The sequence below is a fragment of the Cavia porcellus genome, unplaced genomic scaffold (genome assembly GCF_034190915.1).
Source record: "Cavia porcellus strain 051 isolate PalLab524CR breed Dunkin Hartley unplaced genomic scaffold, mCavPor4.1 scaffold_7, whole genome shotgun sequence".
In the NCBI taxonomy this organism is placed as follows: Eukaryota; Metazoa; Chordata; class Mammalia; order Rodentia; family Caviidae; genus Cavia; species Cavia porcellus.
In genome coordinates, this window is record NW_026947490.1 from 79,901,647 (window position 1) to 79,929,058 (window position 27,412).

The 27,412-nt window shown below is 43.7% G+C and overlaps 1 protein-coding gene across 6 annotated transcripts in view; it reads left to right on the top strand.

Annotated features, from left to right (window-relative positions):
• Fyn (FYN proto-oncogene, Src family tyrosine kinase) overlaps positions 1-27,412 on the top strand; it is a 193,218-nt gene that overhangs the window by 78,817 nt on the left and 86,989 nt on the right. For 5 of the 6 annotated variants that reach the window (XM_063252374.1, XM_063252370.1, XM_063252375.1 and 2 more), the window contains one exon: positions 6,450-6,519. The exons of the other annotated variant lie outside the window; for it this stretch is intronic. The gene's annotated coding sequence lies outside the window, so the exon portion shown is untranslated. The remainder of the gene's footprint in view (positions 1-6,449; positions 6,520-27,412) is intronic. 6 annotated transcript variants of the gene reach the window in all.

The window sequence follows — 27,412 nt, forward strand, 5'->3', positions numbered from 1 at the left end:
AGAAAGAAAGAAAGAAAGAAAGAAAGAAAGATGGGGACAAGATTCGGATATTAGGTCTCATTGGGGAAATCTGAAATCGTCAGCAGGCTTAGAATCTTGCCGTTACCGAGAGTACCAAATGGCCCAGGCAAATTAGATGACCAGGATAGTGGGACTTTATTCCCCTTTGAGTGAAAGCTGTTCTGGTCTACTTCCATCTAATATATTACAGTTGAGCATAAGCCTTAGGGGACACAGAGAGAAGGAGAGGGAGCGGGGGAGTGAAAGAGAGAGAGAGGGAGAAAGAGAAGTGTGTTTCCAAGTTCTGCTACTAAAAAATAACCGAGCTATCAGGATAGATAGTCTTTAACACTGAATTTAGCTCCAGGATTCTGGGATTCTGATCCTGTAGCCAACCTACACTCAAGGGGCTCTGAAGGCATCATTATTATCATAACCTTGACCTGGGCAGCTATGTGACACCATGTACATTTGCCAGGCTTTTCGAGCAGCCACTCCAGAATGTCTATTTGGAGGTCTCGGTAGCAGTGTCAGGAGGGGATACGTCCAGCAGCTGCACAAACATCATAGCAAAAGTACTGTTTTTATCTAGACTGAATTGTAAGAGCCCTAAAAATAGCTTTACTATTACCCTTTTAGGGTGAATCAGAAATAGTTCAAGTACACTGAGAAAACGAAAGCTTTTGTTTTATTTTCCTTTATGCCACATACATAAGCCCTACAGTCACCTGACAAACACTCCTTACCAGAAAGAGGTGATTATTATAAATATATACTGTCTTGAGTGTCTTCCTGTGCTTATATCGCTCCTCTCCAGTCCCCGCCCCCTGCTCCTGTTTGCTCCCTCTGTAGCAAATAGAACAATAACCATCACAACCTTGCTTCAGTCCTCAGAGTGAAGCCAGAAGGAGAAGCTGATGCGGTCCATGGGCGATGCTTCTCCAGACACCTCTCTAATCCCACATTGAGGAGGGGAGGTCATAGCCAGTCAGAAAGCTGGCTTGGTTTCCTAGGGAACGCTTGGTTTTTGACTTCCCACCCTTCTCCCTGGTGATTTAGCTTTGTTCCTGTGCTTGCTTGTTTAATGTGTGACCCTACCATTTGGAACTCTTTAATTTTTCAGACAATTGACTCCAGGCTTGCAGTGAATATTGTAGCATGGAAGGAATCAGGACTGTATTTGAAAGCCATTGTGATTCGTGTGCCAGGATGCCTGCTGCATAGCTCATGCTACACAGGACAGCCACAGTGGCAGACAGCTGGAAAGGGAAGTGGGGGCTCTCTCTTCTGACCTCCTCCCCAGTCTTTGCTTTGAAAATAAGACTCAGCAAAGCCTTACACTGTTGGTCAGCAATTCAGTTGCAGGTGTGTGCTGGTAATCCCCTAACAAAATGCATGTTATTTGGTTGTAAAGGTGAGTTAGAAAGGATAAAGCCCTTTGAGAGCTACAGTTCTCAAATGCCTGGCAAGATCCCTGTGGCTCAAAGGGAGCTTCAGGCTAGGTTCTTGGCTGAGGAGAGCTAGCTGGTAAGCTGGGCACAGGTAGTGTGCTATGGTCTATGGGAGAGGAACAAATACAGTGAGACTGATTCTAGTGGGAGAAGTTGGGCAAGAACTTGAAAGGGAGGGATTTATATTCAAGTTGGCTTGAGGGACAGGCTAGGTCTTTACTCTAATGTATTAAATAAACATTGACTTATTCATTTAGTCATAAGTATTTCTTGAGTATATGCTACATATCAGGCTGTAATACCAGGTTGCGTTGAAAGACATTTACTGGTTTTTGCACTAGTCGTTGGCCAGGTAACCAGAGTACTGGATCGGCAACCTGTGTTTAGACCCAGCTTCTGCCATGCACTAATCGTGAGACCTTGCGTTAGGCCTCTTGTCTTCCGCATGCCCAGTTTCACAGTTGGAAAGCATATATGAGACGTTCTAAGAGAGACCCAACTGACAGCCTGATCCAGAGAGTTCGTGTGAGTGATCGGGTAGAAGAGAAGATAGTGACAGAGGGGTCAGTTAGGGCGTGACGGCAAGAGCTCCTGTAAGACGGTCTGAGTCTGGTATTCATTCAACAACATCTCCGTACTTCATGCCGTCTACTGTAGTAAGAACAAATAAGGATCAAAATCACCTCCCTATTCTCAAGGCACTTATTCAGGTGGGAAATGCATGGGGAGCACAGTGACAGATCCAGAGATGTCACTGAATCTCATCACATGAGATGGTCATTGGGACTGCACACGTGTATGAAGTACCAAGAGAGAAAAAGCAAAGGGTTGCGCAGACAGAGTTCTCAGGACACAGAACCTGGGGAGATGTTCTGGGGAGATAATCGGTCTTCCACTCCTTGAGAGGTTTGTGTTCTTCCTTGCACCAACACAACAAATCCAACCTCAACCCAAACCCAAAATATGTTCTGGTGGCAAAAAAGCTAGGGCTTACTAACGAGGGAATGTTTGTTTAGACCTCCAGTTCTCCTTGGCTACATCACTCCTGTGTATGAAACAAAGTCATACCGGAGCCACATGTGGTTTGTATAATAGCTGGTCTATTTGGTTTCCTCCAAAGGTCTTAATAAGTACGAGTGGTGCATAAAACATGGCGTAAGTGGCTGCTCAAGCTGCTGCTCTTCAAATCTTTCCCCAGACCAGCTGACTCTTTTTTCCTTTTCTTCCCCTCTTTTGCCATTTCCCCACACAGCTGGAGCACATCCTGACACGGACTCTGAGAGCCTCAAGTCAAGCGCTTCCTTATTTACCCTTCAGTAATTACATATCAAGCAAGTTGTTGTCCCTATTGGAGGCTGAGACTGAACAATTAGTCTCCCATTGTCTTTGCAGGAAATGACATCCGTGTGACTTTTGGGGAAGGCGACTGATGATCACCCCGGTTAAAATAATGTGCAGCATTTTCTCTGGTTGGCCATTGAGACTGGCTGATACAGAAAGCTTTTTGGAAATGTGCAGATGAACCGTGGTTGTCAGGACCGGAAATACGACTGGGTCAGTTCCCAGAACAAGAGAGTCCAAACTGTTCTGGTCTCTTTATGCTTTGCCTTGTCTAGACTCTTCAGCATGAGGCTGAGGCCAGGATTTCTTTTCTTTTTATAATATTTCACTAGTGGCTGAGAATCAGAATGATTCTCAGCTGCAGATAACTGAAAGCCCAACTCAAGGAGACCTAAACGTAAGAAATGTGTGGGTAGCACAGACCTCAGGGTGAGCTTCACACAGTGAGCTGCGCCCTGCGTCCCTGTGTTTTTCCCATCTGGAACCAGCTTGAGCTTTAGGCTGGGGCAAGGCAGCCGTGAGAGTCCTAGATGTCACATGCCACAGCACTTTTTTAGGAAGATGAGAAGCTTCCAGCAAAACATTATTCACATCTCATTGGCTTAAAGGGAGCCAGATGCTGATGTTTGTACCAATCATTGGCAAGAAAAATGGGTTTGCCTTGGGTCACAGCCTCGGCAACTTCAGTGTAGACACAGATTCCCTGGCAGATTTGTAGATTGATTTGGGAAAGGGAACTCGAGAGCATTTTAAGATGTTCACTAGTAATGCTAATCCTGCAGCCTGGCACATTGCAAAGCGTAGACCATCCAGGTCCCCACCCCTCAGCTGAGAGCACTGCCATCTGCTCTGGAGGAGTATCTGGAGAAGACTGGGGCTCTGCTGGAAAGAAGTAATGACCCCCCCCAGGGGTGAGAGCAGTGTTAGAGAAACTTGTTCCCAGCGTCTTAGGAGAGAGCAGGCACACACAACAGTCTGTGCTGTGTTAGAAGCAAAAAGTACATGCAGAGCTCCATGTTGTTGTATGGAAGCGCCGATAAACATCTTGTTACACACTGGTGACAGTGTAGATATTGTAATTCTAAAAATAGACTATTCATTTATCATTCAGTTATTTTATTAGTAATTAGTGCCATGTATATCTGGTATGTCTCAAAAAGAACAAACAAAGTGAATCTAAGAATCCATCAGTACAAAAAGAGCATTATAGCAGCCGCACGGCACATGTCTGAAATCCCAGTCTCTAGGAGGCTGAGGCAGGATCACAAATCTGAGCCCAGCTTGGGCAGCTTAAAGACTTAACAAGATTCTATCTATGGCTAAGGATCTAGCTCAGGGCAGAGATTTTCCCAATACAAGGAAAGAAGGAAGGGAAGAAGGAGGAGGAAGGGAAAGCAAAGTCCAACCTTTGTTCAAGTGCGTGGCTCAGTGTTAGGTAGTTAGTAGGGAGGGACAATACACTCCCACCTACCCTCAGAGTCACCTTGATACAGGAGAACGAAATCCCCAACCTACTATATGTCTGGTACGAGTTTGTGTTCTCTAAAATCAGAGAATGAATTTTAGAAACAATGGAGATTAAGAGCAGAATATGTTTATTGAGAGAAAGAAAGCTTCTGTCTGAGAGACAGAAGGGGTCCACAAGGTGAGATGGGGCCAAGGTGGGGAAAAGTGTGGGAACTCGCAAGGTGGGCATAAGGCGGGACAGAACTGTGATCAACCAGTAAGATTAATTGCTCAGGTAAAATGGACTAAGTCGGGGACACATAGGAAGCAGTCAGGGAGGAACTGTTACTGTAGGGGGTTGGAATAGTGACTTCTGGCTTCTTTGGGTGATAGAGACCTGTTTAGAATATCAGTCCTTAGGAGGCAGGTGCATTTGTTTGAGCTTTTGTCTTAGGCCTGGCTCACAGCAGGAGGTATATGTCTCTCCGACAGTTGCAAGGTATCTGGCCTTCTGCACTGGCTCCTTTGAGGACCTAGCCCTGTCTCACTGCCTATAATATCTCTTTCTAGCTCAGTTGCCTGTAACGACTTGACATGTTGTCCCATGAGAAAAATGCTGCCAGTGGTGAATTTCTGGCAAAGCAAATAGTTGCAATGTTCTGATGAGTGGTTTTCAATGGAGAAAATCATTTGAAAACGAAGAACTATGTGTTTTGTTTTGTTTTAAGGAAAGACACTTAATCCTGAGCTGCACTGGGATGGTGGAAAAATGAAAAGAAAAAAAAAGTGTGTGTGTATATATACATAAAAGATAGCTAAAGTAATTATAGTACAAATTTCTCTTAATTCATTGAAAAGAATTGTTTATGCTTGCATGAATTTGTCATTTTTTCTTGCCTATGTCTTGTAATCTGAGCAACTATTTCGAAGATAACAAAATATAATATATTAACCCTTGTTAATTTATTATCTTGTTAGGAAATTCTGTATCTTTTTTTTCTTTCTTTTAATTTTTTATTTTGTATTTTTTGGTACTGGGGATCAAACTCACGACGTTGCACTTGCCAGGCAGGCGCTTACACCACTGAGCTAAATCTTACCCTGCCCTGCTTTTTTCTAAAAAAAAAAAAACAAAACAAACAAACAAAAAAAAAGCCCTGGGTGCAGCAATTTAGGAAACAGTGTGAGACAGTCCAGGGTCCGCCTGAAGGCTGGTCCAGTGCAGACTGCAGAGGGCTCGTAGTGAAGCCCATGGCCAGTTTGGAAAGTAGACCTCTGGGAGAGTCGCTTTGGTGGCTGCTATCTCTGACTTCTTACACAAACACAGCATCATTTGAGAGTGTACTGGGAGGGAGAGGTGGACTTTTACAAGGCCACCTGTTTAACCCACCTGTCCCAGAACCTTAGGTGCACACCTGTGAGAAGTGACCACATCTCTGTCTGTCTGAAGGAACTCAAACTGGCCTCGGTAACTCGGATCCACACAGGGACCGCTGCCTGTTCCTTAGTGTCTGTGCGGAGGCCCTGGAAGATGAGGGTCCCCAACTACTCAGGACTAATGGGCGTGGGCGAGATTCAGTGCTCCAAGAAGACAAGAATTGTGCTTGTGTCACACAAGATCTGTGTGTGTGTATGCGCGTGCCCGTGTGTGCACACGTTTGTGTAATGACTGAACAGCTGGCATTCACTTTCTGAAGAGAAGTAGAAGAGCATATTATTTGTTGCCTAACTTCAGTCATTAATAATCTAAGTAAAGAATGTTAAGGGGTCATCTGCATTCTAAGGACCTTATAAGCTGCCAAAGAGAAATGAGATAATATTAATATTAGCCAAGCTTGGATCTCAGAGCTGGAGAGGGGGAGGATGTTACTGGGAAAAAAAACAGAGAATTGCTTTGGGGGTGAAATATTATGAGTTCAATTTTAAATGCTTTTCCATTGTTCTCTTGTCTTTGATTATTTTAGCGTTTAAAATACAAAATATTTGTAAGCACATTTTCTGGTTTATTTTACTTCTTTTTTTCCCCTATAAGTATGTACTGAGGGTATTTGTAAGTTGGTTTCATCTTCCCATGAAAATCAAAGAGAAAACTGCTAGGTGAGTGTGATGTATCAGAGAGCACCCAAAACCGAAGCAGTCCCAGAGAAGAAGCGCACTTGGTGTTACAGTATGCCTTATTAAATGAGTTTCTTTTGTTACGTTGTTTTTCAGGACCAGTCCTGCCGCTGTTTCAGAAGACATGTGGTGCATATAAAGTTTGTGGTAGTTGGAGGAAATTTTAGTAAGTGGTGCTGCCTTTATTTCTAATACATTTCGCTGTTAAGACGATGTTCATGAAGGAAAGCCATTGCCTGTTCTGTACACTTTTCAAATCTGCACTAACTTGAGAAAGAATGGAAGTTTTAATTGAATGTAACACTGCATTGCTGTTTCCTGGCAGTATTTTTTCCCCCATTATTACGAATGTTATTAACAAGTCTTTGGCAGTTTAGTTTATGTTCTCTGGAATACAAGTAATACACTTTCACACCAGAATAAAACAGTTGCCAAAGCAGGGAGACACATATATTGAAATGAGGCATTGCTTACTGAACGGGGAATTAAAGGAGGTGAAGAATGCATCGTGCCTGGGAGTGAACTCACAGTCACTGTGATAACAGCCTCGAGGGTCTGAGAACATTCAGTTCAGTAACCGCTCACACCTCGCCTGCAGAAATAAAGAGGACAGCCTTTAGGGTCAAGACCCGAGGGATAAAATGTAGCTTCTGCACCTACTGGTTTTCTGTACCCTCTCTGAGTTTCTGTTTCCTTTTCTATAAACTGAAGGCCTTTAATGTTACCTGCCTCGTGCAGTTTATATGAGAAAATGAGCTGGGCAGGGCTGGGGCATGGTGGATGCTCAGCATTGTGAGATTCTTCATGACAGCAGCCTTGTTTGGAGCCTGGACATTCACCTCACAGGATAAGCCACCTGAAATGTGCGTCTCCCAGCATAAGGGCTGTTGAGAAGAGTCGGTCATAGCTGGGCATTCCAGCTGCACATCACGGTTCTGCTCTGGTGACCAGTCCACAGTGAGCAGGGGAACCTCTGTAACATGTGCCTTCTCCTGCCTCCCTGGTGACCCATTCTCAGACAAGCTGGTCTTGTTGAAGTCCTCTTCCTGTTAACTTTGTGATCAAGTGAAACCACATTGTTCAAGTTCTTCAGTTTTTTCAGTTAATGTTATGGTGAACTAAATTTACAAGAAGAACAAGGGATCTTAGGGTAGCTAACACTCTTGGTTTGTACCTCAGTTGCCATGTTTAGGCTTTCATTTTTAAGTCGTCTCTTTTTGGTCTGTGTTTATTATGTAGTTTGACAAAGATCCAATTTTTGAACCGACAGTGTCTGGTTTGGACCAACAGAGTTTAGCTCCGAGGTGGGGTTTTTACTTGCAGTGGAGAATAACCAACTGTGTCACACTGATTGGGCTGATGTTTAAGGTCCTGGGCGGTGGGTGACCACATCCTGGTTTTATGTATCCGAGGAGGTGGACATGATCTCAGGAAGTACCTGATCCAATTTCTTATTTCCCTGATTTGACCATTACACATGCATTGAATTGCCATCCTATAGCCCATGTAGGTATATATTTTGTCTCAATGAAAATTAAACGATTAGGGAACACAGGGATTGAGTGTGGAGGTACTGGGATTTAAGTGCTCTACCATTGAGCGACATCCCTAGCTCAACAGGGAAATGATTTAGAGCACTGGTAAAATTGTACCATATCTTAATTATGATGTGGTAGGTGTGCAACTATGCATTTGTGAAAAACTCAGAAAACTATACATTAGGAAGGGTTAATTTTGCAGCATACAAATTAAACCTTAATTTTTAAAATGGAAAAAAATGAACTGTTAGACAAATAACTATCCAAGTGTCTCAACTTGATAAGGAGAAAAGAAAGAAAGGAGGCTGGGAGAAGGAATAACAATCCAGTATTTAGATTGGACTACAGTGTTTGCTATATGGGACGAGGCCTTGGTCTTGTCCCTTTCTGTTGTCACAGCGCCTGGCACATCAAAGGAATGTGGCAAATACTCAAGTATTTGTTGAATCACATATTGCTCTTTAGTCTTATCTTTTCTTATTACTGCATTAGGGATTGAACCCATGGCCTTTACACTGAACTACAGCCCCAGCCCTTTTTTATTCTTTATTTGCTGAGTTGCCCAGGCTGGGCTCAAACTTTGATCCTACTTCAGCCTCCCAGGAGTGGTGGGATGATTGGCAGGCACCAGCACACCTGGCTTCCCAGACACTAGCCCACTGGGTATTTAGACATACTCCTTCCTTGTTCACCATCTCTTCTCCAGACTGAACTTCCTGTCTCTTGTTCTTGAGCTCTTTGTCCTTTGATGTTATTTCCACATCTTTCCCCATTCCATGGAGTCCCTTGAGGAGGAACTTCCCCAGCCCATCCCTGCGTTTGACCAGCACAGAACCTAACACTTCATGGGGTCTGGCACAGACGCATTGCCTATGTGGGTGAGATTACTGGATGCCCAACCCTAACCCTCCTGGGTCACTCTCAGTACTGGGCACTAGCCATGGATCGCCAAAGAGTTTTGCCAGACATTCTTGGAGCAGAGCTCCTGGAGGGACGAAGGGTGGCAGCTCAGGAGACATCATCAGTGTCCTGAGCGAAGTGACGCAGACCGAGGAACCCTGAGTTGGACACTGCAGTCATGTTGTTTGTACCGCTTTTGAGGTGGTAATGTGTCCCAGATCCTGATTCTTACCGCAAATCTGGGGAAGTTCGAAATTTTTAAAACTAAACTTCTGGGTGCCTTGAAAAATGCAAATCTACCCCCAGCCCTTCATGTCACAGATGAGGTATAAGTACATATGTAGCAGTGATTCTCAGATCCATTTGCCTTCCCAAAGGATATTTGATAGTGTCTGAAGTCGTCTTGTGTGGTCGTAATTCGGGGAAGGAGAGTAGTACTAGCAGAGTACATCTGGTAGGAGGAAGCCCTCCGGTGTATAGAGCAGCAGTGCATGCACACACATAAGCACACATGCACAGAGCAGACCATCCCAGCATATCAGTAGGACTGAGGCTGAGACACTGACATTGGAAGTAATTAAGTCTGAATGCCAGTGCTCATTGTTTTAAAGTTTAAGCATTAAGTATTTTAACAATTATATATAAACTTGTAAAAATAAATGTGTTCAGGGTTCGTAAAAAGCTACCTCTTCCATTGACTCCAAGCAGAAATTCACCTAAGTGAATTCAGATAGAGAGTCGGGCCTTGGGGCTTGCACTGAAAACTGGACCCTAAAAATAAGAGGAAGATCACACATGATCCCTGCGTTCACATAAAAGAGGTTGTCTTGTGCTTTACACCTCAGCTCCAGCTTCTTCAGATGTGTTTGTCTTAAGATGACCTCAGAGATAAAGTAATATTTCAAGCCTGGACTGGTCCTTCCTTTTGAATCAAGGGTAGTGATTCTGGTGTGATGAAAATGTTCTCAGGGAGAACAGTGATCTCATTACAAATGATTGAGATAGGGTATTTTGATACGCAGGACTGTTTATTTATATCAGTTTGCTAGTGACACCACAATCCAATTTAAATGTGAGTAGTGCAGAGCTTTCGTAGCCCAGCAGGGCTACATGTGCTGAAGCAAGTAGATTAAAGCAATGTATGTCAAGTTGTGATACAGAACAATCCACTTGAAAAGACTTTACTTAATTATAGGGCCTGTTTTGGGAGTGTAACTCTTTCTCGTGAGGAATATTTTGGGATATTCTAAACCAGCTTCTAGGCCAGTAATACCTTCCCAGGAAGGGTGTGGCAGGTGCTGTGGACGTAAGTGCTTTCTTACCAACAGCTGTGCTACAATCCTCTTTTGGCTTCACTGTCTTAGTTTTCTTTTTCTGGTAGTCTTTCCTCTTTCAAGAATGCCATGAAACTGTGTTCTGGAAAGCTTGAGAAGAGGAAGGTGAAAGATACCATTTCAGGTGGCAAGGACTTAGGGACTTTACATTACCAATCTGTTGTTTTTCCAAATAGAAGACATTTGGAGGAATGTACCAAAGTTGAGTAGGTAAAGAGACTTAAATGACTCCTCGGTGACATTAGATCTTGTTGTGTCTGTGGAGACATATCTAACTAGTCGCCTGCACCCTCCAGCCTTTGGGTGACACTCACTGGGCCACTTTTCCCAACAGCTCATGATCCAAAGCAGGTCTGCTTTCCCTTCTTTTCTTCAAGACACGTGTGTCCCTTCACCTGCTCTGGCTCCTTGGTCCCAGCTTGCTGTGGCAACCTTTACTTCTTGGTTCAGATCTCAAGCTTTGGACCTTAAGGGGAAAGAGATCAGAGCCTCCTGCCTGTCAATATTTTCTGGGTCTCATTTAAAAGCCAATGCTAAAGGAAAAATCACGTCAGCACGATGATACTAGCTTCTCACTGACAGTTTGGGAGCAGGGGGAACAGAGATAAAGAGCTAAGACAGGGAGCTTTTCTCCCTGAAAACCCAACCAGATCTAAGGGCAGGAGAAACACCCTCAACCTGAGTTATGCAGGCCACTTGCTTCTAGAGAAGCCTCTGGAAGGATGTCCAGGAGTCTCCTAGAGAGCAGCCCGTGCCCCTGGATCAGAGCTGCCCAAAGGCTCCGTCAGAAGTGCGGCTCCCTCCAGGCCCACGGCAGCTGACAGAACCAGAACCCTGCCACAGGTGTCTTCCTGCTAAACAGGCTGTCCCTGTGGGTGTGAGCGCTGAACTGTGAGTTCCTGCTCCGCTCTCCATCCTTGGCATTTGTTCAGAACGTACAGTTCCACAGGAGGTTGTATGCCATGGTCTGGTGCAACCTCTAAGACTCTCTCAAAAGTGTAAAGAAGATGTCCCTAATGGAGGTTATTTTAAAAGTCAGCTCTGTCCACAAGAGGGACAGGAGCATTGTCCTCTGTATTATTTTGTAATCTTGATCCCTAACGTCATCCCACAATCCTTTTACCACTTGCTCACCAAGAAAAATGACATTTTTTACATGATAGTTTGGACAACATCCGAAACCAGATTCTGCAGGGCTGCTGAGAGGCTGACATTCTGCTCCCTTGTAGCCCATGTCACTGCCATCTGCCTCACTCTAAAACCCACTGTGGTGTGGCTTTAATCTGTAGCAACACTTATAAAACAAAATCTCCCACTTTATATTAAGGAGAAACATAGTCAGAGATGACCTGGGCATAGCTTGAGTGCAGTGTGCACAGGTATGTTGGTGGCTGGGCTAGTCTGCATTTTGCAATTACTCTTCACGCGTTTCAAAGCTGCCCGCTTATACCAAAAACTGTCAAGTATTTTAATGTGTGACTAGATTGACAAGACTCTGACCCATCCCACCCAGATCTCGGGGGTCAGCCCAACCTTCAGACCCGCCTCTAGCTGGCAGGCTACCTGTAGGATGCAAATTAGGGTACCATTTGTTTAGCTACCAAGTTTATAAAGAGCTGTGGCAATTCTATCTCTCCTAAATTCTTCTCAGTTGGTAAAACTGATATTATTACCAGGTAAAATTCAGGACTTGTGAATTTAGCCTGTGCCTAACACAGGAAGCGTTTGGGAGCATGTGGATATGTTTCTTATTGTCCTCAGGGTCTGGTGGCAGTGTTGTCATGTGGTGGCATTATAGAGACTGGGCAGGGTGCTCATTGAGTGACTGAGCTATAGGTTATATATCGTGGTTGCTCTGTGCAGCAGAACTCAGGCATAGCCTGCTGGACTCAAGGTCAGAGTCTCTAAAACCTCGGGAGCCGAGCTGACCAGCACCCTGTCCCTGCCTTTCCTCCATCAGTGCCCGGTACATGGTGGGAAGGCGTGGTAAGATCAGGTCCCCATAGGACACTGCACCACCTCAGCCTTTGATTCAGTCCTGCTGACTTAAAACCACCCTGATAGGGTTTTAGGTGTCAATTCTGGAAGTTTTTGATTTGTTGTTTTAGGCTTTGATGTCAGCCAGCAGAGGAGCCCAAACAGCGCTGTCAGTTTGAAGGAGCACACATGAAATTTATTACAATGGAAAAAATAAAACCACACTGAGTGAGAGACAGACAGGGAAGCTCTGCTGAGTCTCATTCAAGGGCCTTCTCAAAGAGAGATAATGATGTTATCCTGCCCTCCTTTCCTTCTTTCCTGTTTAGTGTGTGCGTGTGTATCTAGTTTTTGTTCTGTTTGTTCTTCCTGCTTCTTACCCAATTTCTTATTCAAATTTAGTAGTTGGGAGAATTATAAAATACCTGTCTGACCTTTACCGAAATTCACCTTTGGTTCTGTGTGTCATATTTGCTTTACCTTCCTCTTCCAATTATATATAAATGTGTAATTTTTCTGTGTCATTTGGATGTAGCAAACAGCTTAACATTTTACTTGTAACTATGTTAACCATGTATCTCCTATACTATTACCACATCTAGGAAGTTTAATAATTCTATAATAGTATAGAGGCCCAATCTGTATTTGGAGTTCCCCCCGTTATTCCAGACTGCCTTTTATAACTCACCTTCCCACCCCAAAATCCAATATCTAATTAAATTCCTTTGATATGTTTTGATAGGTTTCTTTAATCTTGTAAAAGAATGTATGGCTTTTTTAAAAATGGCTTTTTGGAGAGTCCAGACTGGTTGTGCTACAGAACGTCTTACACAGTGGGCTTTTTTGTTTCTTCACAGTGTGGTTTAACTTACCCTCCTCTTCCTGAAAAGAATTAAATTTAGAGGTCTGCTACTAGGTGAAAGTTGAACATTTTGGCATGAACACTGCAGCAGTGATTTCCTGTGCCTGATACCACATCGCGTCATGGAGCAGATGATGTCAGCAAGCTCCACTGTCCTCAGTGCTGAGTTAGATATCGTGGGTAGGGCGTGACCAGACTGAACTGAGTCGGGGTGCACTCTGAGATAGTGAGGCTCCTCTGGGCGTCCTTTGGGAATATCCTGATCCAACTTCCCTTCCATCTAGTGGCCTGCGTGGCCAAGCCTCATCTGGGTTATTTGGGGATGGTGCTGACTGATACTTTTCTCCTTTGCATTCTTTTCCTGGACTCATAGTTTGTGGTTTAGGACGGAGGTGGCACACAGAGCCCACGGTCAGCATGCAAGCCAAGTAAATTGTTAGCTTGTGTACAACAGCACAGATCACATGAATTGTTCAGAAGCATGCCCATTGCAAACTTTACCTTTCAGTAAAAAGTTGTTTGTATCATTGAAAGCTCTGTTATTCTTTTTAAAGACAAATGATGCTAATGTATGAATTGGTTTTTCTAAATTAAAACATCAGTGTTCAGGTTTAATTGTAATGTGGCATTTTGCAATAAATTAATGGGTTTGGGGTTGCAGTTTGGGCAATTGGTCCCTGAAAGGTTTGCCATTACAGACCTAGGCCTTTAGTCTTTTTTAAAACCACTTCCTGCTTGTCAGCTGGATTTTGCTGTGATTTTTCTCGCCTTTGGAATAAGAAGGAATAAGTTTAGAGAAACTTTACTGTGAAGTCACCTGCAGTGTAGAACTTCTTTCACTTTTTTCCAGCAGAACAATTCAGACTAAGTGTCCCAAGGTGTCTCAGTCCCTGTGGGAGAGCTGAAAAATCAAACTCAGTCTGTAGGCGTACAGCCAAGGCTTTTCAGCTCTTCCATGTCCCCTCTGATGTGCCTTGCTCCCTGTAGGCCTTATCTCAGGCTGCATAGGTCCCTGGACAAGTCCGTTGGGAGGAGGCTCTGCAGCTGGAGAAACAGAGTCACCCATTTCTAAAAGGGGAAGGCTTCTGGACCTCAGGTTTGTGGGCCAAGTTTAGCCAGAACTCTTGCCCCATGTATTACCCAACCTGATGTCTTTGTTTGTTTGTTTGTTTTATTTTGTTTTGTTTTATCTGAGACACAGAGTCTCTCTGTGTAGCTCAAGCTAGCCTCAAATTCATGGCAGTTCTCCTGCCTCAGCTTCCTGAGTGCTGGGCTCACAGTCATGCCCTGCTGACTTATTCATTGAGGCAACCCTTGTGCACATCCTAAGCCTGGGCACCGAGTTGCCAGTTTTCAGCACAGTTCTGTTGCTGCCTGGAACAGCCTTTGTCAGGCTCTGTTTAAAAGAAGGAATTCTTTCTTTTTGTTTGTGTATTTATTTTTGACATCCTTTTTTGCATGTAAGAAATTAAAATACTGAGAAGCAATAGCAGTTTGGTTTGTAGATATTTAGGTTTTTGAAGAGGGAAAACAGGTTTCACGGAAGTGTTATTAACATCATTATTTAATAATCAAAGGGACTGGATTTCTTTAAATCAGAACCTTGAATTTTTTAATAAACACACAGCACAGTGGTAGATTTGAAAAATAGCAGATACATGTGCATCTGAATATTACCGATAGTATTTTTTCTTCAAATTCCTGTAAGTCCTTACCAGGAGGTGAAAGCTGTTTCACCCTTCTTGCTCTGCTTGGTCTTTGTCTGTCTGTGGCTGGGTTAGTGGGTCACCGGAGAATCTGGAAGCCTGTTCCCCTGGAAGTGACTGAAGCAGAGCTAACAGATGCACTCTGCTGCTGCTCCAGATGGGTCCTGGCTGAGGACAAATACCGATCGGTTCATTCGGATTGTTTTCGGTAGAATTATTCTTGGATTTGGAGTGATGGGAATGATGCAGGTAGGAAATCCTGCAACAATTCACTCCTGTTCTCTACTTTATAGATATCACCTAGGCACGGAGAGAGAACAGTGCTCAGGTCAGAGCTGACCTTAATTCTCTTGCCACTGCTCCTCACACCCCCTGAACCTAAAGATTCCGGTCACCAAGTGGCCATAATGCTTTGCCCTGGCACCCCTGGCCACGATTCTGCTCATCTAACCCTCATCAGCAAGATTTCCACCCTCAAACACATTTTAACGAGTAAGAAATGTAAAGAGCAAGTATGAAGTTTTCTAGAAGCCACGGTAAAAGAAAGTTAAAAAAAAAAAGCGAAATTATTTTTAATAACATTTTACTTAACCCAGTATATCCGTATTAAAAAGTATTAAAACCTTTTTGTGCTAAGTCTTTGACATCAAGCGTACTTTACAGTCACAGCGTATCTCAGTCTGGACAGGCCACCTTTCAGGTCCACCATTTGGCTAGCAGCAACCCTCCTGAGCAGTGTGTCAGTCTGAAGGACAAGTCCAAGGTCACACCTAGCTGGCCTCTGGAATTTAAATCTCTTGAGAGAAACCTAATCAACTTTCTTCCCTCCCCCAAGTCGGATGCCACGTTTCTGTATTTTTGTGCCGCCTCCCCACACACACTCTCTAATTATAGGGAGGAGTTTGGTGTGGTCGTAGCTGCTGGCTCAGCAGTTTCCTTCCCTCCTGGCAGCTGGCGAGACCAGCACACACTGCTTATAAATGACAGTGTAAAGCGGTGGTTCAGTTTTTCACAGTATACTTTCCATGCTTTTCTCGAGTAATGCAGTAGCGTTTTCAAAAACAAGGGTTCATTTCTTGTTACAGACGCACCCTAATCAATGGATTCTTAAACTGTTACCCAGTAGTCACCCAAAGGCCTCCAGAGAACATACAGACGTTATACTTTTCTTTATTAATGCTTAATATGCCTCCGTTTTAACTAATGAGGTTCTCCGCTACTCCCGTTTTGAGTGGTCATATTGCCTCCCAGTCTATCAGTCTGTCAGTTTGGCATCATTCACAATAAAATATTAGTGAAGATCAGGTTCCATTTCCACTATCACACCTCTTGGTCATTAACCCCATTACTTGAATTATGAAACTGTAATCACAGCCCTAAGGGTAGAGATCCAAAGAAGGGGGCGGACTCCTGGAGTTTGTACATTGGGTTTCACCCAAATACTAACCCTGATGTGTAAGAATTGAAATTTGAATGAGGAAAAGACTGTCATTTATTGTTAATTAGAAGCCAAGCCCCCTGTCTTCCAGCATTCTTAGTTAAGTGACAGAGGAAGTGATACCTTATTTTGTGGTCTCCCAGCAATTACATTACAAAACCGACCTCTCTCCTAGAAATGAGTTTTCTCAAATTCCTTTCACTGCTATATGCTTTAAGTTATGACTGGCACTGACCTTACAATTCACACCTCCCCTGAAATTTGTCATTAAAATGGTTCAGGTGTAAGATTATGTTTGGAATCAGAACAATATAATGTTGCTTGTTTTAGGCGTACAAAGCAATCCTCACTTAGGCTACTCCCCCATCACTCTTTCATCCATTCTCATTCAAAGCCATTTTTATTTCCTGGAGTGGATATGGTGTGTTCACCCCACCAAATCACTAAGTAGCAGTGTTTCTGCTATACAGCCAGAAATGGCGATCCACTCCAGCCAAGTATTTCAGTACCTGGGTGTTCTTCCCAAGGAGGGTACTGGCTGGGAACATTTTGTTCTCATCTTTAGCTCTAATAGTTGGCTGAGAGAGATGGCTGGGCTTGGAGATAAGGAAAGGTAAAGTGTAGTGGCAAACTCATCTACTTGTGATTCCTGAGCTGGGGCTTTTATCAGAACTCCTTAAAGAGATGTCAGAAATCCAGCACCTAGATCCCACTGTACTTCAGGAGTGCTGGGAAGCAGGGCTCAGGCAGGTATGTAAGCATTACCTACTCTAATTGTACCCACCACTTCTCAAAACTCAGGGAAAATTTTACTATATGTGACTTACACCACAGTAATCTTACACTTCAAGGTGTTTATGTGCATGCGTTGAAATTTGTAAGATTTTTCACAAATATGCCATGGAGACTATGTCAACAGCTTGGCGTCTGAAGATAGAGCTCACAGCTGAAACAGTCATTCACTCACTTAGGAAACATCTAAGGAGCAGTGATAGACTTTCTTGCTGCCCTGGGGAATCCATGAAGCACTGTGACACTGTGTACCTGACACACAGGGATTTGGTTGGTGGATAAGAACAGTATCTAGCAATTATGATGCAGGTTGAAAAGTATGTGAGTGTATCTTTAGAGAAAGAAAGGAGGAGACCCTCAACCCACTCACACTCATGTGGCCACACGCATACATTGCCATTGTACCCTTGCCAACTTCTGGAAAGTGAGAGGTGGTTGGTGCTGTAGAAAACATTTCACAGAGAAACCATGGAGCCAGCCTTCTGAGGCATAAATGGGCAAGAGAATGATAAGGTGCTGTCTGTTTATCAGAGGAATAGCTCTCAGAATTTATTCTGAAGTTTCAGGTGACACAGTGTGTCTCAAAGGAACTGTCCAGAATCGCTGGTGGGACTCAGTATTTATCCTGATCCGTATGATCCAAGGACAAGTCCCGGTCTGTCACACAGTAGGTATATAGCACCTTGTGCTGAAGTGACCCTCAGACATACCATTAGACACAGCGGTGACTTAGAGCAATGGCCCTGCCTGTAGTGTTCATAGTAGCACCCAAGCTACCCATGTAAATACCACTAACAAAATACTAAAAATCTTGAAGAACAGCACATCTAAGGATATGTGATTGTTCTGTGGTCGCATGTTAGGATATGACTTGATTTTTGTATTTTCAGAGAATTAACTTCTTTCTAAACTAGTTTTTGTTATTTATCCTCATTTTCATGAGGTTTTGGAAGAGTAGCTGGGTAAGAACACCAATGATCTTGGCCCTCCGTATTGTATCTGTCACTTATGTGGACACAGCAGACAGCACTGTGTCTTTGTGGATGCTGGATGCTCACCCTTTGTTGAAGTTCGAATGTGCTGTGGCCCCGCCAGTACTCACGTTGAGGCTAAGTCCCCAATATAATGCATGGTGTTGTAGGGCTGAGCCTTTCAAAGACAGAGCTGCGTGTGGCGTTGCTGGGATCCCAGCACTCTGGAAGGCCCAGACAAAAGGATCACAAAACCAAGTCCAGCCTGGGGAACTTAGTGACCCTGACTCAAAAGTTTAAAAATAAGTGAAAAGGCCTGGAGATGTAGATCAGTACAGAGGCCCCGGGCTTAATTACCAGTGTTGTAATAAATAAATAAGTTAATTAATTAAAAAAAAAAAGCAAATAGGCCGTTAAGAGAATAATGCCTTTCTCACAGGAATGGGCTCATTCTCATGAGAACAGGTTGTTAAAAGCAAGCTCTGCTTCCTCAGCCTTCTCTTGCTTCCTCTGTTGCCATTTGATCTCTCTTTGCTCACTTGTCTTTCTGCTACGAGGCTCTCACGAGGAGCCAGGCAAGCAGATGCCAGTGCCATGCTTTTGGACCTGCAGAGCCAGAAGCCAAAACCTGTTTTCTTTGTAAGTTACCTAGGCTCAGGTGTTCTGTGATGAAGACAGGCAGTCTTGCAGAATTTGAGGAGCAGAGAGTATTTGAGAGTGGCTACCGATTCTGCCTTGAAAATATAATCCATGCAGAATGGCCTTTCATGCAAGTCCATAACTTTCTATTCAGGTTACATTTCTGGTTACTTTCATTGCACAGGATATATCAAGAAAATTTTCAACTTGACCTCTAGATGAGGTTTAATAGAAAAAGTCAGCAAGAACCTGTGTACATGTGGCTTTGTTTGGAAGGCAGAAATTTCTAGAGGTACCCATCATTGGAAACAGTTTGCAGTTAATTTTCCTGTTTTCTGACCCTAGAAGCAATGTGAAATTCAGGTCTTGTGCCTTGAAAGAGCCATTCTGATCGGAAGGGAGAGAGATGGTGACGCAGGAGGAGGTTAGAGGCATTCAATGTCAGGATATACAATGTCAGCATTTGCTTTGGTACTCAGTGTGAATTTAAAACGGGACTCCACTCCTGACCAGTTGGATAAGTCATTTCCCCTCTGAAAACTTCAACTTTCTCATGTTGCAATAGTGATTGTTTTGAGAATTAAAAAAGGAAGAAAGTTGTTAGCAAGATGATTGGCATCAGTGTGTATTCTGTGCCAGGTCTCTTTTTAGCACACATACCAATCTTGTTCTCCTGTTTCAAACCTTTTCGAGGCTCCTCTTGTACCCTGAGAAATGCCTAACTAAGCACCAGAACTTCACATCCAAGGCCTTTTATGATCTGTGTATCTAACCACATCTGACTTTCACTTTGCATGCAATCCTGTAGCCCAACCAAGCCACCTGTGTACCCTGGACAGGCTTTCAGCGTTCGCTTCCTCTAGGATGCCTGCCTTTCATCTTTTAACATCTACTTCCATTCTGCAGCAGGGTTCATCTTCAGTACCACTTTTGACTAGTTGGTTCTGCAGGCTGGAAAATTCTCTGTGTCTAACACTCTTTTTCCTTTGTTAGTGTGCTGGGGCTGCTACGGCAAAACACCAGAGACTGAGCAACCCAAACAACAGAAATGTGTTTTCTCACGATCTGAAAGCCTGAGCTCTGTGCATTTCTGGTGAGGAAGTCTCTCTGCTCTCGTGGGCTTGCAGCTGCTGCCACCTCAGGAGTCCACATGTGATGCTTTCTGTATGCCTTAGCACATCCCAGGGGCCCTTCCTCTTCTTTTAAGGCATTGGTCCTGTTGGATCAGGGCCCTCCCCTTATGAGTTTATTAAACCTCAGTTATCTTCTCAAAAACACTATCTTCAAATGCAGTTACCTTGGGGATTGGAACTTTTGACGCATGCATTTTAAGGGGACACTGTTCCGTCCATAAGACATGGATGTAAAAGTTCTTCCAGGTCTATGGAGAGGGAGTATGTATGTGTACTCATTTGGGGGCTCCTGCCTTCAAGCGCTTTCTCCTTCCTCCCCAGACCCACTCAGGAAACTGACAATTGCACTGATGCCTTTGTTCCCTGTGGTGGCCTGGCTTGGCCTGGCCTGGGGGCAAGCAAGCTGCCCCCTGCAGGATCACACACCACAGACTCAGTCTTTCCCTGGCTCAGAGATGGTCCCCTGACTACAGTCCCACCCAGGAATTTCATGACAGCCCCCTCCTGGCCTCTAGCTGCCAGTGAAGGGAAACACCTCAGCAGGGAAGAGAAAGAATTAGGGAACTGGAACCAGAAGATGCCTCTGTTGTAAAAGAAAGAAATAGAGCCTTTCCTTGTACCTCTCTGCTTACCATGATCCACAGGGTTCTTCTCTCCAAATTTCTCCAAGTCCCTAATTCTGAAAGCCACTGAAGGAACCCCTTTGCTCTACAAGTTTAGACAGTTTATAAGTGATGTAGGAGAATGCAGTCTAGTTGGGTCCTTAGTTAACCCACCTGACTTAAGATAGGGCGGCTGTTTAGTTAGAAGTAATTTTATTCTATTAAATCAGAGGCTTCTCATGCTGTGTCATCTGCCTGCAAATTAGCTGGAGGCAGAAGATTTGCATTATGCAAAGTATTTATTCTCACAATTAATATGCTGGAAAGTGTGGTTTCACACTTTCCTGCCTGTATAGCAGTTCTCACCCAACAGTGAACCAAATCACCCAGGGAGCTTTTACAAAATACCCAAGCCTCACCCTTCCTCCTTCTCACCTGTCCCACAGCCGTGAGGCTGAGAGCTTGTAGGACTCCCCAACCTGCACCCTTAACCCCAACATCACCGCATCTTACCTTAATAGTTCTCCAGAGATTTCTCATTACTTCATAATACAGGAAAAAATTCCTTTTTTGCATGACATAAATCTGATAGTCAATTTGCTTTTTTCTTAATATTTTATTATTTTACCATGTAGAAGTAACAAGATAGCATAAGGGGACTTAGGTCCTTTCACCGTGTACCTTTCATCCAGCTCTAACAGTGATCGTTTCTCTGCCATTCTTGCTTCGTCTATCTGGATTATTGCTTTTGGTTTGTTGATTTATTGATTTATTTTACTGGTTGAATTTTGTCTTATAAGAGAGAGATTAGCCTTAGAACAAAATTGTTTGTATGTCCCTACCATGTATACTGAATTGACTCATGCTAGACGCTTTCCACACCTTATTCCTCTGTCACGGTGCCCCTAAGTCCTGCCACCCGTGAAAACTTGGAAACTGAAGCTCTGCCCAGTCACTTACCTGGCCCAGAACTGCTAGCTAGAGTATGCAGGCAGGCCTTCCTGCCCAAAGGTGCCCCCAGTACACCCACCTCACGGCTCTACTTCAGAGGAAAAAAGGACAGGAAGAGAGAATGTGCAACTGAAAGCTTTATTGTGTAGAGACGCAGTTATATGGTATGGCAAACATGTCATAATAATAATGTTAAAAGCTAGGTGATAACTGTAATACTGTTCAGACTTAAGGAGGGACACCTCTCACAGTAAGATACTGGGAAGGGGCTGAATTCCAATACAGGCAACATTTGTCTTAACCATCAAGCAATAGATGAGACACAGGAGCTACTTTGAGTTATGTAGTCTGTTGATAACTGCTCCAAAGAGACAGATATGAAACTCAGTTGAGTTTTGACCTTAAAAATTGCAAGCGAGTGATACAGATTATTTGGAACTATAAATAATCAACATCAACTGGAGAGGTCTTAGAGGACAGCTGAATGGAGAAGCAGGGCCTCTCCCAGGGAGGCCCAGGACTGACCGCTCAGCAGGTTTCCTTCCTGTCACTGCTCATGGAAAGCCAAAGAGACTGAGAAATGATTCTTTTTTCCAGTGCACGCCATGGTGGAATTCATGATGATTTATTTTCATCATTTATCCAAAAAAACAGTCTGCATACATAGAACATAGGTGTTGAAGCTACTCCTTCCTTCCTGTAGAATGACATGTCCATTTTTTTTTTTTTTTACACAACATAAAAAATCATCTACCAACCGCATACTCCATGGTGTGATTGTAGGTCCTGCTTTGATGATGAGCTGGCCTGACCAGTAAATGGTGAGCAGTCTCAGCTCTATGGAGAGTGACAATTAGAGGCAGAGGTACCCATCTGGGGACTCATGAAGCTATTTTCTTGCTGTAGGTACTAAGCAGGCAGTGCCCAAACTCCTTTCCAAACTCTGCAGAGAGCTTATGTTCTGTCTGGAACCACCTAGCCCACTCTTGAGTGCTTAAAGCCAAGTGCTCCTGGTTCAGAGAAAGTTCTTTGTCCTTCTAGGTTCATCCTCTTGCGGGGAGGGAGCTGCTTGGAAGTGAAAAGCCACCTCTCTAGAGACCTTTAGGGTCCCCACAAATTACAAAACAATGATCATACCATAAAACCAAAATGTTTTCAGTAATAACCCTTCCAAAATTCCAACTGAACCTTGTGTCCATGTGACTCCTGATACTCACACCACTATCCTGTTGTTTCACTATGAACACAGTGTAGAGAACAGCCTGTCTAGTGACTTAACTACTGTATCACCTTACTGCATTCAGAAATCTCTACCATAGTACAGGCTAGAATGAAGAGCAGGCTTTGTAATCAGACCTTGGCATGAATCTCATGTTCATCAGTAGGGGCATCAGTATTTTGGGAAAACTGCATAACTTTCTTGAGCCTAGCATATAGGATATTAGTGGATTTTGAAATGGAGGGAATTGTGAGCAAGCAGCTATCCTGCTGTGGTTCGGAGCAGGTGCCTGAGTGCTGGCTTCCTCCTGCATGTGACTTTAAGGTATGCTAGGAATGCTCTGCCTTCTCTATCCCCATCACTAGCTGATGGTGAGAATATCAAGCAAGGAGCATGCCTGCCTCCCTTTCTAGTTACTTCTCTACCAGAAAACTAACTGCAGCCTGAGCTCTGTGCACCACATTGCTGGGGAGGGCCTGAGGCTGCAGCATTCCTGGCCACAGAGGACACTGCCATCTTCCTCCCCAGAGTGGTGTTTGTCCTTGTTTCATGTGGTCTCACAGAGCCTGTTGGCTCAGTTTTGCCTAACACAGTAAATTGATGATCTGCTCATGAACTGTGCTAGTGGCACTTTGGCATTCTTGTTGGTCTCTGCCTGCTGCAGCCATCCAGACACTTAAGACAGACATATGTCCCGTCTTCTCCACAGCCGCCAGGACCACAGTAGCTGGGCTTCCTTAAATGCAAGCAGATGGAAGTGAGCAGGAGGAATATGGAGACCATTAGAGAATTTCTTCCTCCAAGCAGGGCAGCTTTGCTCTCTTTGGGTGTATGGGTGTTCTTGCTTATTTTTATTTTCCATTTGGATTTTGTCAGGCTGTCAGCTTTTTCTGGCTGTATTTTGCTGCTTGTTGCAGGAGCTTGCAAAATGAAGGGATTTGGTTGCTTTCTTGTGATTCAACTTTTCATCGTAAGGCATGAATGATATACACCATGATGACGATGACACTTCATATTTATAAAATACCCTTCAGCTTGAAAGAATGTTTCACATGTGTCACTGTCTCGTTTTAGAAAGAAATGAAAGCTCTACTTACTCTCCTAGAGCCAGTTTTCCCCTTTCTTTTATACCATCTAAAATCAAACCACACAGGGGAGGACAGTTTTAAATGAAAACCGCAACCATCTCCTTTGTTCTTCTCTTTCTCATTTTAACCAATCAGTTGAATATTTCCCAAACACATTCTGAGCGCCCTGCTGGATGCTCCGGTGACAAATAAATTGTTGCAAACAACTTTTGCCACAGAGAGCTTCTAGTGTACAAGACACACAACTCGTGAGTTTTCGTAACAGTGCCTGGCACTTTGCATAAGTGGCTAGAGGCTGAAGAATGAGTGGGTGAATAAAGAAATGTATGAAATAGTTCACCAAAGTCCTGAAAAATGAGAACGAGAGGGAAGCAGAAAGGTCTACGGTCCTCAGAGGGAGTGGGCCTGTGGTTGAGGCACCCTGAGTACCTGGGAATGCGACCAGAGAACCGTGTGCCATCTGCACTTAAGATTCATTATCTGTTCATGCAGCTCCGTGAGGGCTGACGATACCAGAGGGAGTTAGAGAGAGAGAAGAGTGAACAATAACAAAAATACCATTCTCTGCTCTTAAGAAAAGCAGAAAGAGGGAAGCAGGCGGATTAGAAGGAAAAGATTGTTTATAATCCAAATAAATATGCAAAATCACCTCACTTTAAACTATCTTCTGACCTTGAGAACCTGCTGTAATGTAGTCGCAGGCCAGGAGCAGGGTAAAGATAAGAGGAGAACCACGGCTGAGTACAGGAAATGCTGAGACCGTGTCACCACCCCGCCACAAAGGATTGTGGATAAGCCCAGGAATTGAGAGGGGAGACCCAGTGTGGACTCCAGGAACTGGGGAGGTGAGCTCAGCGGGACCTCGCAGGAAGATGTGTGGGAACTGCATGGACAGTTGTGTGGAGACACACGCTGTCCTCGGTGGACGTGCCTTGGGCCAGTGGGAGGTTGGTGGACTAGGAGTGGAGGCAGTGGAGCAGAAGGCTCGTAAGCTACACTTCAAAGCCAGGACAGGTTGCTGAGCAGGGAGACAACATGATGTGGGAGGTAAATGGAACTTCTGTGTGTGCCCAGAATTCTCATCCATAAGCTGCTACCCCAGTCCTCTGCTAATAGTGCAGAAGTGAGAGAGGGAGGGAAGCCCCTGCTCCAGGGGGCAGTGGATCTTTGCGTGTCCCCTGGAGATTTTGGAGAGTCCAGACCAAATTGCAGACAGGAGAACCCGAGTTAGGAGAGACTACCCTTCACTGTGACTGCCCGCAGCGAGACACTGTAGTTGCTTATTGAGTACACAGTACTTCAGCTATGAATGCTTCAGAGACTTCCCTACATTTAAAAACTTAGCAATGTACTATGAGTGTTTTGTAGGTCAATAAATTTATTTCATGATATGATTTTATTGCTCTATATTATTATTTTTTAAGAATGGACCAGTTGATCAGCTAGGAAGCCAATAAACAGGAAACCAATATCCTGCTTTTGGTTTTTGAGTATGAAAGTTATTTGGCTTTTTTTCCCCTGGTACTGGGGATCAAACTCATGATCTGGCACTTCCCTGGCAGGCACTTGTACCGCTAAGCTAAACCCCCAGCCCATTATTTGGCTTTTAACATGTTTTTAAAAACACCATTGCTGAGTATGGTGGTACCTGCCTATAATCCCAGTTATTTGGGAGGCTGAACCTGGAGGATCACATTTAAGGATAGCCTGGACAGCTTAATAAGACCATCTCATTTTAAAATTTTAAAAGGACATCTCTAGAGACTTTCTTATGCACACGCTCGGCCCTGGGTTCAATCCCCAGTGCCTCAATAAAATGGGCAATAGTTTTTTCCAGATAACTACTTTCATTTAGTGAATTCCTAAATCAGGTCTAAGTAAATATAGAAAGTTCAGAGTTATATCTCATTTGTATTGCCACTTTGTCAAAAATTACAATGACTGGCGCCATGCATGGGCTGACTGGAGAGAGAGCCTGACACCAACCTTCTCCTGTAAGTAGGTGCCATTTTCAGACTGCAGGGGAGGAGAACAAGAAGTCAACAAGAGGTAAAGACTTCTTGTGAGTCAGCGCCATGTGTGGGCTGACTGGGGGAGAGCAGACACCAGCCCCTGCCAGTGTGTGGGCAGGGAGACGAGAAGAGCCAACATCCCCTCACCCCCATAAGTGAGAGCTTATCCAGAGAAACGCAGGCTGTGATGATAGCTAAGGAGGTAAAATAGAACGTAATATTTGTAGGGTTTAGTGTTTCACTGATTTTGCAGGCCTAAAGCCGGTAGTCTGATCATCTATTCAAAGCATAACAATATGCAGTGTAGCATCTGTGGGAGATCTCCTTGTGAAGGTGGTCACCATTGTTAATTCCCTATTATCTTGTTTTGAAATCCCTTATCATTTTCTTTGCTTTGTTTGGCTGGGTTTTACTCTGTTTTGGCCTGTTTGACTTTGTTGTATCTGATGGTATAGGCAGTTGTTCTTGCATGGCAAGATATGGTAGCCATTTTGGTTTTACTGTTACCTTGTTTTGAGGTCCTCTATTACATTCATTGTTTTGTTTTATTGGTTCTATTCTGTTTCTGTTTTGTTTGATTTTTCTGTGTGTGGGGGTATGAGCAGCTATTTTGAGGACAGTTTTAAGAAACATTGTAGTAGGCATAGTTGATTTCCTGCTGTCTCGTTTTGAAATCCTGTGTCACTCGCACTGTATTGTTTTGATTGGCTATATTCTGTTTTATTTTGCTTGGTTTTATTTCCTGTAAAATCAAAATTTTTAAAAAATATAGTGAATTTATCCACTGTTGGGAGAAATTTGTATATGCTGTAATATGCATTTCTAAGGCCATTAGAAACACCAGCAGACCCAGCCCATACTGATAAGTATACTTAAGCCTATAACAACAGCATAAGGGTCATCACTAGCTCAAATAATTCTAAAATTTAAACGTCATCCTGTGCCTGATGGTAGTGACATTCCAGCAGACCCTTTGCGAGTACCTCTCAATATGGCCTTCCTGTAGATGACAACAGCTAGTGTTGGAGAGCTTGCCCTGAGCCTGTCTTCTCCTGATGGGGTGCTGCTTTGCCCAGCTGGTTCCTGCTAACTTTGTTATAAGATGCATAGAAAAGAACGTGTCTACTTTAATTTTCACTAGAGGTGGTTTGATTTGCAGAGGCCTGCAACTTCCTGCCTGTTTCCAGTAATAGAGTGATTCACCGCAGTTCAAGGTAACCCATCTCCAGTGCCTCCCTTTTTTAAGGTGGGATTTTTCCATGGGAGCCACAGCATAGGAGGAACTTGGGAGGCCTCCGTGAAATTACCGTCCTTGACTCTCAGAATTGTGCGGTATAATTAGGTTACTTGTTTTTCTTAATTATTTTTTATCATCCCAAGCTTACCTGGGTGAGATGCCTGTTGAAGAGCGGCAGATGAAGGTTAAGAAAAATAAGCACAGTGTTCTAATTTTAAAGTACTTTGTTACTGGCACAGAGGAACAGAACTTTTCTTATTGAAATTAATACTTGGCAATTTGCTGAAGCTTCTTACCAACTTCAAATTTTGTGTGTATTTCTCTTAGATTTACTGTGTAATCAGTCATATCATCTGTAAATAAGATTTAGAACTTCCTTTTCTCTCTTTTATTTTTCTTGTCCTGCTGATAGAGAGGAAATAAATGAATGGTACACTCCCAGCTTGGTAGATGTCAGATACAACAAGTTTGTGTTCCCTAAAGTCAAAGAATGAATCCTAAGGAACAGCAGAGGTTAAGAGCAAGAAATACTTGCAAGAAAGAGAGATCCTGAGAGAAAGGAAGGAACCCGAAGAATAGGTTGTTGTGGAAGCCATTATACAGAGTAAGTTTCATAGAGTAGAATCACGAGGTGGGAGCAAAACCACAAGGTGGGTACAA